Source organism: Manis pentadactyla, chromosome 14 (genome assembly GCF_030020395.1).
Source record: "Manis pentadactyla isolate mManPen7 chromosome 14, mManPen7.hap1, whole genome shotgun sequence".
Taxonomy (NCBI): domain Eukaryota; kingdom Metazoa; phylum Chordata; class Mammalia; order Pholidota; family Manidae; genus Manis; species Manis pentadactyla.
The window spans coordinates 61,270,250-61,286,557 of record NC_080032.1 but is presented as its reverse complement, the minus strand read 5'-3'; the positions used below and the strand labels follow the sequence as shown (position 1 = coordinate 61,286,557).

Genomic DNA, 16,308 nt, shown 5'->3' with positions numbered 1-16,308 from the left:
CTGACAGCAGAAGCAGACACTGCAGCCAGGAAGCAGGAAAGAGCTCTGTCCTCCCAGCAGGCTCTGGTGAGGCTTGTCTGTGACCCCCGCCATTGCTACAGGGCAACAGGAGGGCAGCCCCACCTATGGCAGCTTGGGGACTTAATGCAGAGGCTGCTCCCTGCATGCAGCCCACTTGCTCAGACAGCAAAGGTGGACATTGTGGCCAGGAAGCACAAAAGAGCTCTCTCCTTAGGGTAGGCACCGGCACTGCTCACCTGTGACCACTGCCATCACTCAAGTTGCTGGGCAGCTCTGAAAAGCAGAGATTCTGGGCACTAGAGGATGCTGCCTACACAAACCTAATATTTCTCAGTATCCAATAAGATTATGAAAAGGCAGAAGAACCTTGTTCAATCCAAAATCACTCAAATACCAGAAAGAGGGCTCAGTGAAACTGAAATCACCAATCTTTCTGAAAAAGAATTCAAAATAAAAGTCATAAGCATGCTAAAGGAGCTACAGAAAAATATTCAAGAGCTAAGGGATGACTTCAGGAGGGAGATAGACACCTTGAAAAATACAGTAGCTAAAATGAAACATACAATGGAAGGATTGAAAAGCAGATTAGATAAGGTAGAGGAAATGATAAATGGAATAGAAATTAGAGAACAGGAATATAAAGAAGCTGAGGCAAAAGAGTAAAAACGATCTCTAGGAATGAAAGAATATTAAGAGAACTGAGTGACCAATCCAAATGGAACAATATTCTCATTATAGGGGTAACAAAAGGAGAAGAGAGAGAAAAAGGGATAGAAAGTGTGTTTGAAGAAATAATTGCTGAAAACTTCCCCAATCTGGGAAAGGAAATAGTCTCTCAGGCCATGGAAGTGCTCATATCTGCCAACACAAGGGACCCAAGGAAGACAACACCAAGACATATAATAATTTAAATGACAAAGATCAAAGACAGGGACACCGTATCAAAAGCAGCCAGAGAGAGAAAAAAAATCACCTACAAAGGAAAACCTATTAGGCTATCATCAGACTTCTCAGTAGAAACTTTACAGGCCAGAAGGGAGTGTCATGATATATTTAATGCAATGAAACAGAAGGGCCATGAACCAAGAATAATCTACCCAGCAATAATGTCACTTAAATTTGAAGGAAGGATTAAACAATTTCCAGATAAGCAAAAGTTGAGAGAATTTGCCTCCCACAAACCATCTCAACTGTGTATTTTAAAGGAACTGCTCTAGATGGAAGTGCTCCTAAAGCTAAATAGCTGTCACCAGAGAAAATAAAACCACAGCAAAGGAAATAGACCAATTAATTACTAACCAAATGCAAAATTAAATAAGCTACCCACAAAGTCAGTCAATGGATACACAAAAAGTATAGAATATGACACCTAACATATAAAGAGTGGAGGAGGAAGAAAAAGAAGGGATAAAAAAAGAATCTTCAGATTGTGTTTATAATAGTGTAATAAGCGAGTTATGTTAGACTGTTAGATAGTAAAGAAGCTGCCCTTGAAATTTTGCTAACCATGAATCCAGAGCCTGCAGTGCAATAAGTACATATCTATCAACAATCACCCTAAATGTAAATGGACTGAATGCACCAATCAAAAGACATAGAGCTACAGAATGGATAAAAAAGCAAGACCCATCTATATGCTGCCTACAAGAGACTCACTTCAAACTCAAAGACAAACACAGACTAAAAGTGAAGGGATGGAAAAAGATATTTCATGCAAATGATAGGGAGAAAAAAGCAAGAGTTGCAATACTTGTATCAGATAAAATAGACTTCAAAACAAAGAAAGTAACAAGAGACAAAGAAGGACATTATATACTGATAAAGGGGTCAGTCCAACAAGAGGATATAACCATTATAAATATCTATGCACCCAACACAGGAGCACCCAAATATGTGAAACAAATGCTAACAGAATTAAAGGGGGAAATAGAATGCAATGCATTCATTGTAGGAGACTTAAACACACCACTCACTCCAAAGGACAGATCAACCAGACAGAAATAAGTAAGGACACAGAGGTACTGAACAACACATTAGAACAGATGGACCTAACAGAACACTCCACCCAAAAGCTGCAGGATACACATTCTTCTCAAGAGCACAAGGAACATTTTCCAGAATGGATCACATACTAGGCCACAAAAAGAGCCACAGTTAATTCAGAAGGATTGAAACTGTGCCAACCAGCTTCTCAGAACACCAAGGTATGAAACTAGAAATAAATTATGCAAAAAAAACACAAAAAGCCCACAAACACATGGAAGCTTAACAACATGCTCCAAAATAATCAGTGAATCAATGACCAAATTAAAACAGACATCAAGCAATATATGGAGACAAATGAAAATAGCTGAATGCTCCAACCTCTGTGGGACACAACAAAGGCAGTTCTAAGAGGAATTATATAGCAATTCAGGTCTATTTAAAGAAGAAAGAACAATCCCTAATGAACAGTCTAAATTCACAATTAAGGGAACTGGAAAAGGAAGAACAAATGAGGCCCAATGCCAGTAGAAGGAGGGACATAATAAAGATCAGAGAAGAAATAAATAAAATTGACAAGAATAAAACAATAGGAAGAATTAAGGAAACCAAGAGCTGGTTCTTTGAGAAAATTAACAAAATAGATAAACCCCTAGCCAGACTTATCAAGAAAAAAAGTCTACACACATAAACAGAATCAGAAATGAGAAAGGAAAAATCACAATGGACCCCACAGAAATACAAAGAATTATAAGAGAATACTATGAAAATTTATATGCTAACAAATTGGATAATCTAGGAGAATGGACAACTTTCTAGAAAAATAAAACCTTCCAAGAGTGACCCAGGAAGAAACAGAAAATCTGAACAGACCAATTACCAGCAACGAAATTGAATCAGTAATCAAAAACTATCCAAGAACAAAATTTCCAGAGCAGATGGCTTCACTGCTGAATTTTATTTGACATTTAAAGAAGACAATACCCATCCTCCTTAAAGTTTTCCAAAAAGTAGAAGAGGAGAGAATACTTCGAACTCATTCTATGAGGCCAGCACCTCTCTAATACCAAAACTAGACAAAGACACCACTAGAAAAGGAAACTACAGACGAATATTCCTGATGAACTTAGATACAAAAATACTCAACAAAATATTATCAAACTCAGTTCAAAAATGCATCAAAAAGATTATACATCATCATCAAGTGGGATTTATTCCAGGGATGCAAGGATGGAACAGTATTTGAAAATCCATCAACATCATCTACTACATCAATAAAAAGAGGGACAAAAATCACATGATCATCTCCATAGATGCTGAAAAAGCATTTGACAAAATTCAACATCCATTCATGATAAAAACTCTCAACAAAATGGGTATAGAGGGCAAGTACCTCAACATAATAAAGGTCATATATGATGAACCCACCACCAACATCATACTTAACAGTGAAAAGCTGAAAGGTTTTCCCGTAAGATCGGGAACAAGACAAGGATACCCAAGCTCCCCACTTTTATTTAACATAGTACTGGAGGTCCTAGCCATGGCAATCAGACAACACAAAGAAATAAAAGGCATCCAGATTGGCAAGGAACAAGTTAAACTGTGACTGTTTGCAGATAACATGATACTGTGCATAAAAAACCTAAATAATCCACTCCAAAACTACTAGAACTAATATCTAAATTCATCAAAGTCTCAGGATGCAAAATTAATACACAGAAATCTGTTGCATTCCTATACACTAATGATGAACTAGCAGAAAGAGAAATCAGGGAAACAATTCATTCACAATTGCATCAAAAAGAATTAAATACCTAGGAATAAACTTAACCAAGGAAGTGAAAGACCTATACTCTGAAAACTCTTGAGAGAAATTAAAGAAGACACTAATAAGTGGAAATACATCCCATGTTCATGGGTAGAAAGAATTAGTATTGTCAAAATGGCCATCATGCCTAAAGCAATCTACAGATTCAATGCAATCCCTTTCAAAATACTAACAGCATTCTTCAACAAACTAGAACAAATAGTTCTAAAATTCATATGGAACTACAAAAGACCCCGAATAGCCAAAACAATTCTTAGAAGGAAGAATAAAGCTGTGGGGATTATGTTCCCCCAACTTCAAGCTCTACTGCAAAGCCACAGTAATCAAGACAGTTTTGGTACTGGCACAAGAACAGAGCCATAGATCAACAGAATAGAATAGAGAGAGCCCAGACAAAAACCCACACATATATGGTCAATTAATATATGATAAAGGAGACATGGACATACAATGACAGCCTCTTCAACAACTGGTGTTGGCAAAACTGGACAGCTATGTATAAGAGAATGAAACTGGATTACTGTCTAACTCCATACACAAAAGTAAACTTGAAATGGATCAAAGACCTGAATTTAAGTCATGAAATCATAAAACTCTTAGGAGAAAACATAGATAAAACTCTCTTGAATATAAACATGAGCAACTTTTTCATGAACATTTCTCAACAGACAAGGGAAACAAAAGCAAAAATGAACAAGTGAGACTACATCAAACTAAAAAGCTTCTGTACAGCAAAGGACACCATCAATAGAACAAAATGACATCCTACAGTATGGGAGAATATATTCATAAATGACACATCCAAAAAGGGGTTAACATCCAAAATATATAAAGAGCTCACATGCCTCAACACCCAAAAAGCAAATAACCCAATTAAAAAATGGGCAGAGGATTGAACAGACACTTCTCCAAAGAAGAAATTCAGATGGCCAACAGGCACATGAAAAGATGCTCCACATTGCTAATCATCAGAGAAATGCAAATTAAAACCACAATGAGATATCACCTCACACCAGTTAGGATGGCCAACATCCACAAGACAAGCAACAACAAATGCTGGCGAAGATGCAGAGAAAGGAGAATCCTCCTACACTGCTAGTGGTAATATAAATTAGTTCAACCATTGTGGAAAACAGTATGGAGGTTCCTCAAAAAACTAAAAATAGACATACCATTTGACCCAGGAATTCCACTCCTAGGAATTTACCCTAAGGAAAAGGATCACAGATTCAAAAAGACACATGCACCCCTATGTTTATCGCAGCACTGTTTACAATAGCCAAGACATGAAAGCAACCTAAGTGTCCATCTGTAGATGAATGGATAAAGAAGAGGTGGTACATATACACAATGGAATATTATTCAGCCATAAGAGGAAAAACAATCCTACCATTTGCAACAACATGGATGGAGCTAGAGGGTATTATGTTCAGTGAAATAAGCCACGCGGCGAAAGACAAGTATCAAATGATCTCACTCATCTGTGGAGTATAAGAACAAAGCAAAAACTGAAGGAACAAAACAGCAGCAGACTCATAGAACCCAAGAAGGGACTAGAGGTTACCAAAGGGAAGGGGGTGGGGAAGGTGGGTTGGAAGGGAGGGATAAGGGTATTAAGGGGTATTTTGATTAGCACACATAATACAGGGGGGGCCTGGGGAAGGCAGTTTAGCACAAAGAGAGACAAGTAGTGACTCTATAGCCTCTTACTATGCTGATGGACAGTGATTGTTATGGGTTATGTGGTGGGGACTTGATAATAGGGGGAAATGTAGTAACCACAATGTTGCTCATGTGAAACCTGAGCATAAGATTGTATATCAATGATAACTTAATAAAAATGTTTCAAAAATCAATGAATAAAATGAAAAGTCCCCCACTCCCCACAAAAAATTCCTGTTTGACTGTGTCTTGCCAATGGGTTTAAGCCCTGGGCAAGTTCACTATGGATTCAGTGAGACGAAATAATGAAAATGGAACGTTCTTGGGGTAAAAAGGTTTATACCCGGCTTTATTCTCCTATCAGTAGGTCTAGCACTAGAATCACATCTGCTTCCAACAGTTCACAGGTCCATAATCCACTTCCATCTCTGCCTCCACCTAGAGCACTGGACAGAGCTCTTTATATAGTGACTCGGTCAGTAATAGCTCATTGCCTAGGATGTGGAAGCAGTAGCCTAGCAGCAGGCCAGTTACATCATCAAGTAGGTTAGGTTCAGGTGAGGATCCTGGCCATAGGAACTTTCATTTTCCTCACAGACTGTCTCCCCAATATATTCAAGTTTGAAGCATACTCTTCCAACTTTTTCTATGAATTATATGTGTATATATTTGTACATGTGTGTCTATCCACACACACAAAACATGGTATTTTCTGCTTCCATTTTTAGCAACTTATCATGAAGAAATAGTTAAATAAGAAAGGAGAGATACATGTGGAAAAAATGTTTCAAAACCATATCGGAAATATTTTTTTAATTGAAAGCATCTTAAATATCCACCAATAGGGGATTGGTTAAATAAACTTTGGTACATCCGCATATTATACCAAAAATGATGTAATGTATTCTCAAATCCATTGACATAAAATGATGACTAGAAATATTCTAAAATGAAATAAATCAGGTTACAAACATACACAACTGAAAGTGTATTCATCAAAATAATACAGACATTATTTCCGATTACTAAGATTTCAGGTAATTTTACAGTCTTCTTTAATATTTCATATTGATCAAATTTTCTACAATGAGCATATATAAATCTGTCTTGCCAATGGGTTTCAGCCCCAGACAAATTCACTAAGGATTCAATGAGACCAAAAAATGATAATGGAATAATGGAACGTTCTTGGGGTGAAAAGGTTTATACCCAACTTTATTCCCACGGTGGCAGGTCAATCACTAGAATCCTGTCCACTCAGAGTGAGTCTCTCATCTGGGCCTCTCTACCCACATGCAGCCGTCTCAGTCTCTGTCCTCTGTGCTGCCACCACTCCAGTCTTGTCTCAGATCTCCTGCAGCCAAACCACCCTGTCGCCCAGAGCACTGGGCGGAGCTCTTTATATAGAGTCAATAGTAATGTATTGCCCACAGGTAAGAATCCTGGCCATAGGAACCTTCACTTTATTCACAAAATCTTATACTTTTGTAATTAAAAACCTTATTACCTTATTCCCAAAAAAATAAATCCCAGCGTAGATGCTCCAGGAACATTCACCCTGTTTATCCAAAGGCTTCCTATCTTTCCCAACATGTGACCTTGAATTTAAGTGTATTTAAGTATCATTTTGCATCTTATTATATATTTTCTCAGCTGTCTGTATTTATGTTTTCTGCACCCCAGTTGTGTTTTTCTATGTTTTGCCTTAAATAATATTCTACTGGGAAAGAACCGGGCTGTAAAGTCCTTCACGTAGAATACCGGGAGCATGACAAGCAGTTGGACATCTGAGTGATTCTTTAAAACTGTTAATGAAGATCAATAATTACTTTAACCACTAATTGGTGCAACTAATATTCTTGGTGTTATTGGAAGCAAGCATTAAAACAGTTTAACAACTCCTACTTTTGGAGTAACATCTCTCTCATGGGAATTATACTTGAGATTGTGGTTCAATTCCACAATCTTTACCTCTAGGGAGTATTGCAAAAATGAGGACGCTCAGTGATTAAGTCCATAGTTAAATGCAGGTTGAATTCAAACTATTCTAAATTATCAAAATTTACCATCTGGTCATCCCCCACTCCTTTTGAAAGAGGAAAAAATGCTGACCAGATGCTATTTAGCACAATTTTTCACATGGATGAAGAAACTAAGGCCACTTTCCACTCTCCAAGAGAGTAGGAAGAATCTTGGGAGGAGTTTCTCCCCCTTGTAAAGATGGGGAACAAGCCGGGTCAGACAAGCTATGTGATGTGGAGGCAGAAGGAAATGCCTTCCACCTGGGTCTTTCTATGTCCAAGAACACAGCTATTTTTCCTGGGAATGGCTCAGAGCCCATCCCAAGAGCTCTTATCAGGACGCCATCAGGGTGGCAGCTTAACCAAGCAGGAATGTCAGGGAGGTGGCAATAGAGGCTGTCAAGGGAATCTTGGCTTCCTTGCAGCCCTCCTAGGTAGCGACTGGAAATTGTTTTGAAAGACAGGCTTGTGCTCAGGGGATGGAGAAATCCAAATTTGACATTTCCTGGCCTATAAGAATTTACAGGGCAACCTGAATGCTAAGCTAAGCTAATATGCATACCTCCTGAGGATGCCAACCATACCAGATCATACTCTTCAGTGTGTGGGGTGTGTATGTGTAATGTGTGTACCCATCCACCAAAAAAAAAAAAGAGAGAGATTTTCTGAATGGCTATTGATACTGTTGCTGGGAAGCAAAGCTCTCAGGCCCTGTGCTGTCGTGGAGGTGATCCCATAAGACTTGTCCTGGACCTCCAAGTAACAGATGCAGGTCATTTTAGAGCCAAGAAGGAAATTTAAATGTTATTAATATTATTTTTACATCTCTGAAGGAGTCTCTGAGACTTCCATCACTCTAGCATCCCCTGATGAAATCTCCCTCAGATGTAAGGCAGGCAAACAGTGCCGGCGTGCACCCTGAAAGCAGCAGCAGGCCAGATGTGCTCCCGGCCTGGGTGAGGAGACAGGTCTCCAAACCCAGGACGCAAAACCTACCCTTCACAGTAGCTTCATATTCAGGATCCCATTTTTTCCCAAATAAAAGACTCCTCTCCCCATCTTGCAGATGCAGGAAATGAGGCCAAGACCCAGCAGCCACACCCAAGTGTCTTTGACTCAGCCAGTGCTAAGAGCTCAAGCAAAACTACTAAAAGGGGGGATCATGGCAGCAAGAGCTGCTCCGTGCACTGTCAGTTCAATCTCAGGGCGCCCAGCTTGACAAAGAAAGCCTAGCATTCCTCATGTGAATGCAGATAACAATCAGAATGGAGGGCTTCCAGCTCAGAGGTCATTGTCCTCAGTCCTCTAAGCCAAACCTGCATGTCCCTTCCACAGATGCTGGATTCTCAGCTTTCTCCCTGATCTTCTTTGAGTGTGCTCTGCAAGGTACAGTGGAAGAGATTAGTATCTTGTTACTGGATCAGTGCTGGGTGAGAGCAGGGATCCATCCTTCCTAAAAGGTGAGGATAAAACAAAGGCCAGAATCCAGAAATCCAGGAATTCCTACTCTAGGCCTGTGTGGTCTCATAGGTGCCACTAGCCACATGGAGCTGGTGAGCGCTAGAGATGTGCCAAGTGTGATTTTTATTTCAATTAAATTTAATTAGCTTATATTTAAATTTAAAAACTGATCACTGGATTCAGTTATTGGAAAACATAAGCATGTTAAATGTGTAAATCTACTTCAACAACCATAAATGTTATGAAATCGAGGTACAGCTCAGATATTTCCAGTGAAAACTGAGTATCTGAACTCTGCTGTGCTGTGAGTGCAAAATACACACCAGAGTTGGCAGCAGGAAGAAAATGTAAAATATCTCATTAATATTTTTTATACTGATGCATGTTGAAATGGTCATATTTTAGATATATTGTGTTAAATAAAATGTATCATTAAAGTGAATTTTGCCTCTCTTTTTTTCTATATTTTAAAATGTAGCTACTGGGAAATTTTCAATTTCATATATTTCTGTTGGTTCTCTCATCTAGATGTTGGATGTTATTAGGGATAGTGCTGAGAAGGCTGTCTGGTCCAGTGGTTCATTTATCATGTGCCTTCTCATTATGCTAAAACAATCCTCCAAAACGTTTTCCCACACTCCCTTCCCTCATGCTGGCTTGAATGTTAGCGTTGGTAGTGAACATGCTCTCCCTGCCCCCCACCCACCGACAGCCCTCTTCTCCCTCTCAGGCCTGCTCTGCTCTTCTCCCCTCTGCTTCTTTTGAAAACCCACTTCTTTATGAATAACTCTCCTCCCTCTTCCCATTGCTCAGTCTTTTCCTTTAACACCAGCTCCTCTGACTTCTGAAAAATTTGTCTCTTGAAACTGCTTCATTAGAGGTCAAGGTCTTCTACATTAGAAGCCTTGGAAGCAGGTCAGAGGGAGGCCACCACCCGGGCTTGTACAAGTCTGTGTCCCACCCTTGCTGCCGACCTTACTCCCTAAAGCTCCCGCTGGGTGTTCAGGCCCTGCCCTTACCACTGTCCTACCTGCTCTTGCTGCACTCACCCTTTCTCAGTGACCCCATGTCCCAGGTTGAATTCCAGGAACCAGGCCCTGCATGGTATGGAGGTCTGCATGTAGGAGGTATAAGGGTGGTTCTCTTAGGAGCAATACCTGTAAGGAAGTGAGGACATAGGACTGGGGCAGGAAGTGAATGTGAACTGAGAGATGGTTTCCACAGAGGCCTCAGCCAATCCCCAGGAGGCTCTGGAGCTGGGACAACCCTTAGGGTCCCCTCAAATGGAAGCAAGGGGACCTGATTTGTGTCCCTGCACCACCAATTGGATCTGGATGCCCCCAGGCAGGGGCAATTGGTGCTGTACTCCTCACCCTGGAATAATTCAAGAGGCCCCAAGCCTCACCCTTACTCTGTTTTCTGGGGTGCCTCCCCCAGAGGGGGGCATGTGGGCATCCCTTACCCTGGGTCCTGGTGCCTGCAGGGCCCTGGCCCTCTAGCCCCTCTTCTCTGTACACCTGCTCTGCCCCAGGCCGGCCCCTCACCTTATCCACACTCTCCATCTGATCTCCCCGGGCCGCTCTGGGTGCTCCTCCGGACTGCAGTCATCTGAAAGCCCCGCCCGCCTCCCTCTGCTAATCCTTCCTCAGCAGCGTGGGCTGTTCAGACTTGGTGCCCCGGGGCTGGGCCTCCTCGGCTCGCCCTGCTTCCAAGGCTTCCCTGACCAGCATCCTGGTCAATGGGTAACCATGCTCACTGCAGTCAAGCTTCAAAAGAACGTGGTTGGATAAGCACAGGCTTGGGGAAATAACATGAAATGCAGGCCCCCTAGGCGGCTGTGCACCTGTTCTCAGCCCCGGCAGAGGTGGGCCCCATGACTACCTTCCCTTTTCTCTCCAGTCTAGGAAGAGATCTCGACTCTCCCTGAGCCCAGGAAACGCAGAGTCGAGGGTCCACAGTCTCTCAGAGGGACAGGGCAGTGATTGGGGTCTTCCTTATGCACGGTGGGGGCGGTGTGGGGGAGAGCAGAGTCTGTGAGCAGAGGGGCTTGTCCCTAGAGTCCCTGGGCACCCCCAGGGGCCCGCGTCTCCCAGGACCCTGAGGATGTCCCTCTCCACCAGGCGCCAACCTACGGGACAGCAGGCCCGAGAGAGGCCCTGGGGGTGGGGGATCTGTAAGCCGCCGCGACCCCGTCCTTCCCCGCGTCCTCGCAGGGTCCCCCAGGCCACCACACCGCTGTCCCCATCTCCACTCAATTCGCTCCGTGTGCTTCGAACTGCAGGGAGGCCCGCTCCCAAACAAAGGCGCCGGCCGGGCTCCAGGCGGGGCGGGAGTGCCGGAGCTGGGAGCCAGGGGCGCGGGGGTGGGCGCGGGGACGCGCGCCGCAGGGCGGGGCCGGGCGGCCGCGCGGCGGCAGGAAGTGCCCGGTGCGGGGCTGCGAGGCGGCCGCCCCTGTCCCGGTTCAGCCCCCGGAGCCGCGAGCAGACCCCCGCCGCCTCCCTCTGCGCCCGGAGCCCCGCTGCCACGGCCGGTAAGTGCGGGGCGCGGCGGCGGAGCGCGGGCTCGGGCCGCCTGCGGTGGGGCGGGGGCACGGCCAGGCCAGTGGGAGGCAGGGGTCCGGGGGGCGCGCCGGGGAGGAGGGGGCCCGGCCAGGCCCGGGGAAGTGGGGCCCCGGCGGCGCGGGGAGGCGGGAGCCAGGGGTCCGGGTGGGGGCGCCGGAGTGGCGGGACCCGGCCAGGCCGGGGAGGAGGGGGCGCCCCCACACCTCCCTGCCCGCCCCGCGCTCCCGGAGCAGGCCGGTGGCGGGCCCAGGCGGGCAGGGCAGCAGACTTTGGATGAGGAGTGGGGCAGGAATCCTCCGGACACGCTGGACGGACGTGTAGACGCCGGTGCCCGTCCCCGGTCTGCAGCATATGTGTCTGTAACTCTCCTCCTTGGTCTGCCTTTGCGAGAGAGCTCTGGACTCAGTGCCTTGTGCCGCCCAGGGTGCTCAGTGCACATATGTCCCTCTTCAGAATGCCATTCTGTCTGTGGATGGCTCTTATGCATTAGCCTGAGGTGACAGGTCCAGAGTGATGCTAGCTAGAATTGCACAGTCCTTGGCTTGGTACCCCATGCACAACAGAGTTTGCTAAATGCAGCTGGTGTACTTCAGTGGGTCTGGTCTCTGCAGAGTTCTCATCCAGTCCCAAGGGCACACCTGTGGATTGTGGGGACATAGTTGTGCAGGCCCTGTCGCCTGTGTCTGTCCATTCCTGCATGTGCAGTTGGTTGGTTTGGTATGGAAGAAGGAAGGTGTGGAAAGTTCTAGGCTGTATCATTTTCACTGGAGATGTGTGGGTGAATTGGCTGGAAAATATGAAAAGGGAGAAGGGCTCAGCTGGGTTGGGCAGGAGAGCATCTCCACGTGGGTCTAAGTTGCTACACATCTCCTGCACACCAGCACACATTATGAGGCAGGGGTGGTGTAGAGAAAAGAGGCAGCTTCTGGAAAAACTCCCCAAGTACACCCCAGGGCATAGGATGTAGGTGGCAGGGTGGAGGAGAGAAGGAGGGTGGTATTAGGCCAGGGTGGATAGTCTGTGTTCAATTTGTGGGCTGATGGGTTCTAGTGGGAAGAAGCTACAGCTGGGAGTCTGGAGACCTGGGTGTGAATGAGAACTTAGTGGTTGTTACTCTGTCAGTAGTGATGTTCCCTGCACAGGTCTCTGAATGTGACACCTCATGTGCGGAGTCTGAGGTCTGGAGAAAGCTTTGAGGCCATGCTGCTGGGTTTGCAGGTAGTAGAGGGAGCCATTTGCATGCTGCTTCTATAATGCTCAGCATAAGAGGCCTGCTTCAGACCCCTGGTGTGTAAGATCGGTAGGTCTGGGTGGGCCCTAGTTCTGTGTGAATGCCTTCTGCCGCACCCGGGGCAAACTGGCTTGGCTGCCCTTTAAATTGTAGTGGCTAGAGCAGCATGACTTTCCAGAGAGACTTTCCCCAGGCCAGCCACGTCTTACTTTCATCTTCATGGCCCCGGTGGATTCCGTGAAGAGCCCTTTCCAATTTGCAGCCAGAGGGACAGGAGAAGAGGGAGCTTTTCTAGCCCAGGCCACGGGTCTGCAATGTCAACCTGTCAACTGCAGGGTGCAGTCTTGTGGGTCACAGAGCCCCCCAGGCTGTAACCAGCTGGGGAGGGCAGGTGGCGAGATTCATGGCAGACAGCCCTGAACACCAGTTGGTGGTTTGTGGGCTCTTGGATGCCCTGGTCACCGAGCCTTCTTTGCATGTGCAGCTGTTTAGTAAACACTGTGACAGGGAAGAGCCCTGGCTGGGGAGCCTGGAGGTCCCAGGGGTCAATCCCCGGCTCAGCCTCCTACCCACTGGGTGACCTGGGGAAAGTCAGTTCACCTCTGTGGGTCTGCTTCCTCATGGTCACATCAGGGCATCTTTCCAGATCAGCAGTCTGCTCTCAGCAACTATGTTCCCTTCCTTGGAGAGGCCTTTCTGGATCCCCCATCTAAAGTAGCCTTCTCCTGGCCACAATCACATCTCCCTGACCTAATTCCCACATAGCACTTACTTTGTCCGACCTCCTTTCTGCTGCATCTGATGCTGTGCACTTCGGCAAGGCAGGACCTCCCTTGTCCTGTGACCTGCTGGCTTGCCAGCACCTGGAACATAGTAGGTACTCAAGAAAGGTTGTTAGTGAGTGAGAGAATAACTGAATAAGGAAATGGCTGAATGGTCTTCAGTTTGCCCTCTTTGGAGCTCTTGAGGGAGAAGCAAGCCCCATAGACAGGGCCACAGTCCCTCATGCAAGCAGCTCGGGGTTATCTGAGTTACAGATTGGCTTCCAGGGAGGATTTCCTTTGTAGAAAGGGCCCTCCCACTAAAATAAAACCAGAAAACTATTTTATCAGAAGAGTCTTAAGGGCCAGTTCCGAGTGGAAATGATTGTACTACTGCATCTGGAAGTAATGCACTCTGGGTCCTGGAGGAGGACCAAAGGCAGGGATGCACACACCCGGGGTGGTAGGCCTGGGGGGTTGGGGGGGGGCACCTAGTTCTGCCTGGCCACCGACTTCATCATCTGGCTGGTTTTTTGCAGCTGGTTTAATTTCCTGAATTTTGGATCAAGGTTAATAGGAAAATAATTTTGCCCCCAGTACAGCAGTGAGGGGTATGTGGGAACTCCGGACCACATGTGAGATGGGCACTAGCCCACATGGAGGAGCCACACACTGAGGTCTGAGAGCTGCCTGTTTAGGGTCAGTGGGCCTGTCACTTGGGTGTGTTCCCAGGCAAACTGCGTAGACGGGCTCCTCCTCCCTAGGAGTCTGCACAGCATTGTTTCTCATAAGTGGCTGGCATTGTAGAGGAACCCTTCTCTCTGGGTGATTCCCGAGCCTAGAGGACATCGACGTGGTGGCACATCCTGACCTACACTTAGAGCGCCCATGTCGGCCCCACGGGAAACACGCTCATGTCGTGTCTTCCTGTGAACCATCAGCAGGGTGCACTGTGACTCCTGTATCCAGACGGTTTTTGGCCCAGAATATGTGCTTGCCACCACATACTAGGATATGGTTATATAATATATATACTATCACATACATCTGATATTGATATATAATATTAATGTTACTGATTCATAAGTATATCCAGGAAGCAAGGAGGACGTTGAGTTGTTTCTTTGTGTTGTTCTTTGTGTTGTTATAGGCAGGCGGTTGAGGACAGGGACTGTGAGGAGACACGAGACATGCTCTGGCTGACGCTTGCGCGTTCCCAGGGTTGTCAGGTCTGTACTGACAAGTCAGTGCCCTGCACGGCGGATGGAACTGATGCCTGCTCTGAGCCTCGCCTCTTAAGACCTGAGAAATTCATAAAGACCTGGCCCCTAAAACCCAAGAGTCTAGTTGTCGAGGAGATTAAACTCACTCCCAAAAAATTAACAGCTGAGTTCAGACTGTGTGGCACTCGCCCAAGCTACAGCTGGAGCTGGAATTCAGAGAACAGGAAAAACCAGAGAGCAGAGAGCCCAGCTCTGGGGCAGACACGGCGGCCAGGAGTCCCAGCTCTGCCCCTTCCTCTCTGGGTGACCTCCCTTGCATTGCATGACCTCCCCAAGCTTCAGTTTCCTCAGTAGTAAACCGAGGAAATGATCTCTTACTCCCAGCCTGGGTAAAGATGCCTGAATTAAGCTTGAGAAGGTCAATGTACAGAGCAGCTCGGAGCGCCCAAGCGGCCGCTGACAGCAGTACACACTTGGGAGAGGGTGCCTGGTGAGAAGGGGCTCCCCCAGTGGTGACTGCTGTGCAGCTGTGTCCCTGAGTCCCGTCAGTCATCAGGAGGTGCGTGACCACCTGCTGGATACGTCCCCAGTCCAGCCAAGCACCCCTTTGCTCCTCTGGGTGCCTTTCCACCTGGCCCAGTCCACTCCCCACACGCAACCACGGGGAGGAAGGAGGCAGCAGCTGGGTTTCAGCAGCTTCTCTCTCCCCGCCCACTGCCCCTTCATGCACACACAGGGCCCGTCCTAAGGCTTAAGGAGCTTTACAGCAAAGTACCAAGAATTCAAGTACTGAGGATGTTAGAAGTTCAGGAAATGTAACGGGAAATTGCTGCGTCGGCTCCCTGATCTGTCTTGATGTAGTCAGTGAACTTTGCTCTTTGATGGTAGTGGGTGATGACCTGCAGTGGCTCTCACCTTTGTCCCAGTTTACAGATTCTTCTTCTTTTTCTTTTTTAAAGGATCTCATATTTAGAAAGGTTCTTCTCAGCCAAACTTCATTGCAAATGAAAATTTGTTTCTTCTTCTGAAAAAAAGAATCACAGACCATGTAAATGATAGTGATTTCACTATGCAGTGTCCACCTGGCTGCATTTACATTTTTAAAAGATAAGCTTAGGTCTTTTTCTGACAAATCCTAGTGTGTTTAAAAGGCTCAGAAGAGAAAAGAACAATGCACAGGAGTGGACTGGCGCTGTCCAGTGTGTCTGAGGTCTGGGACAGATTGCAAAATCAAGGAACAAAAAGCATTATCCTCTTTAACCATGCAGGTGTGGTAGCTAGACTCTGAAGCCTCTTTGACAGGAAAAGGTCCAAGATTCTGGTGTGTGTTCTTGAACAATTGTAAAGAAATTCCTCCCTCAGAAACCCATTTTATAGGTCAGTACTAGTGTTTTACATTTGGAGAACAATGTCCCATTCCTAGCTTCACAATCATATTGCTCACAACTACTTGAGGACAGAAGTTATATTTACTGACTATTTGTCCCTGGCAACTAGCACAAAGCAGGACAAACAGTAGGCATTCAATCGATGTCCATCAACAGATACTTCAG

General features: G+C 45.7%; 1 protein-coding gene across 6 annotated transcripts in view; it reads left to right on the top strand.

The window, feature by feature from the left end:
• The first annotated feature begins 11,367 nt into the window (after window positions 1–11,367).
• TSPAN11 (tetraspanin 11) overlaps window positions 11,368–16,308 on the top strand; it is a 67,388-nt gene continuing 62,447 nt past the window's right edge. For all 6 annotated transcript variants that reach the window (XR_005029411.2, XM_057491263.1, XM_036908290.2 and 3 more), the window contains exon 1: window positions 11,368–11,509. The gene's annotated coding sequence lies outside the window, so the exon portion shown is untranslated. The remainder of the gene's footprint in view (window positions 11,510–16,308) is intronic.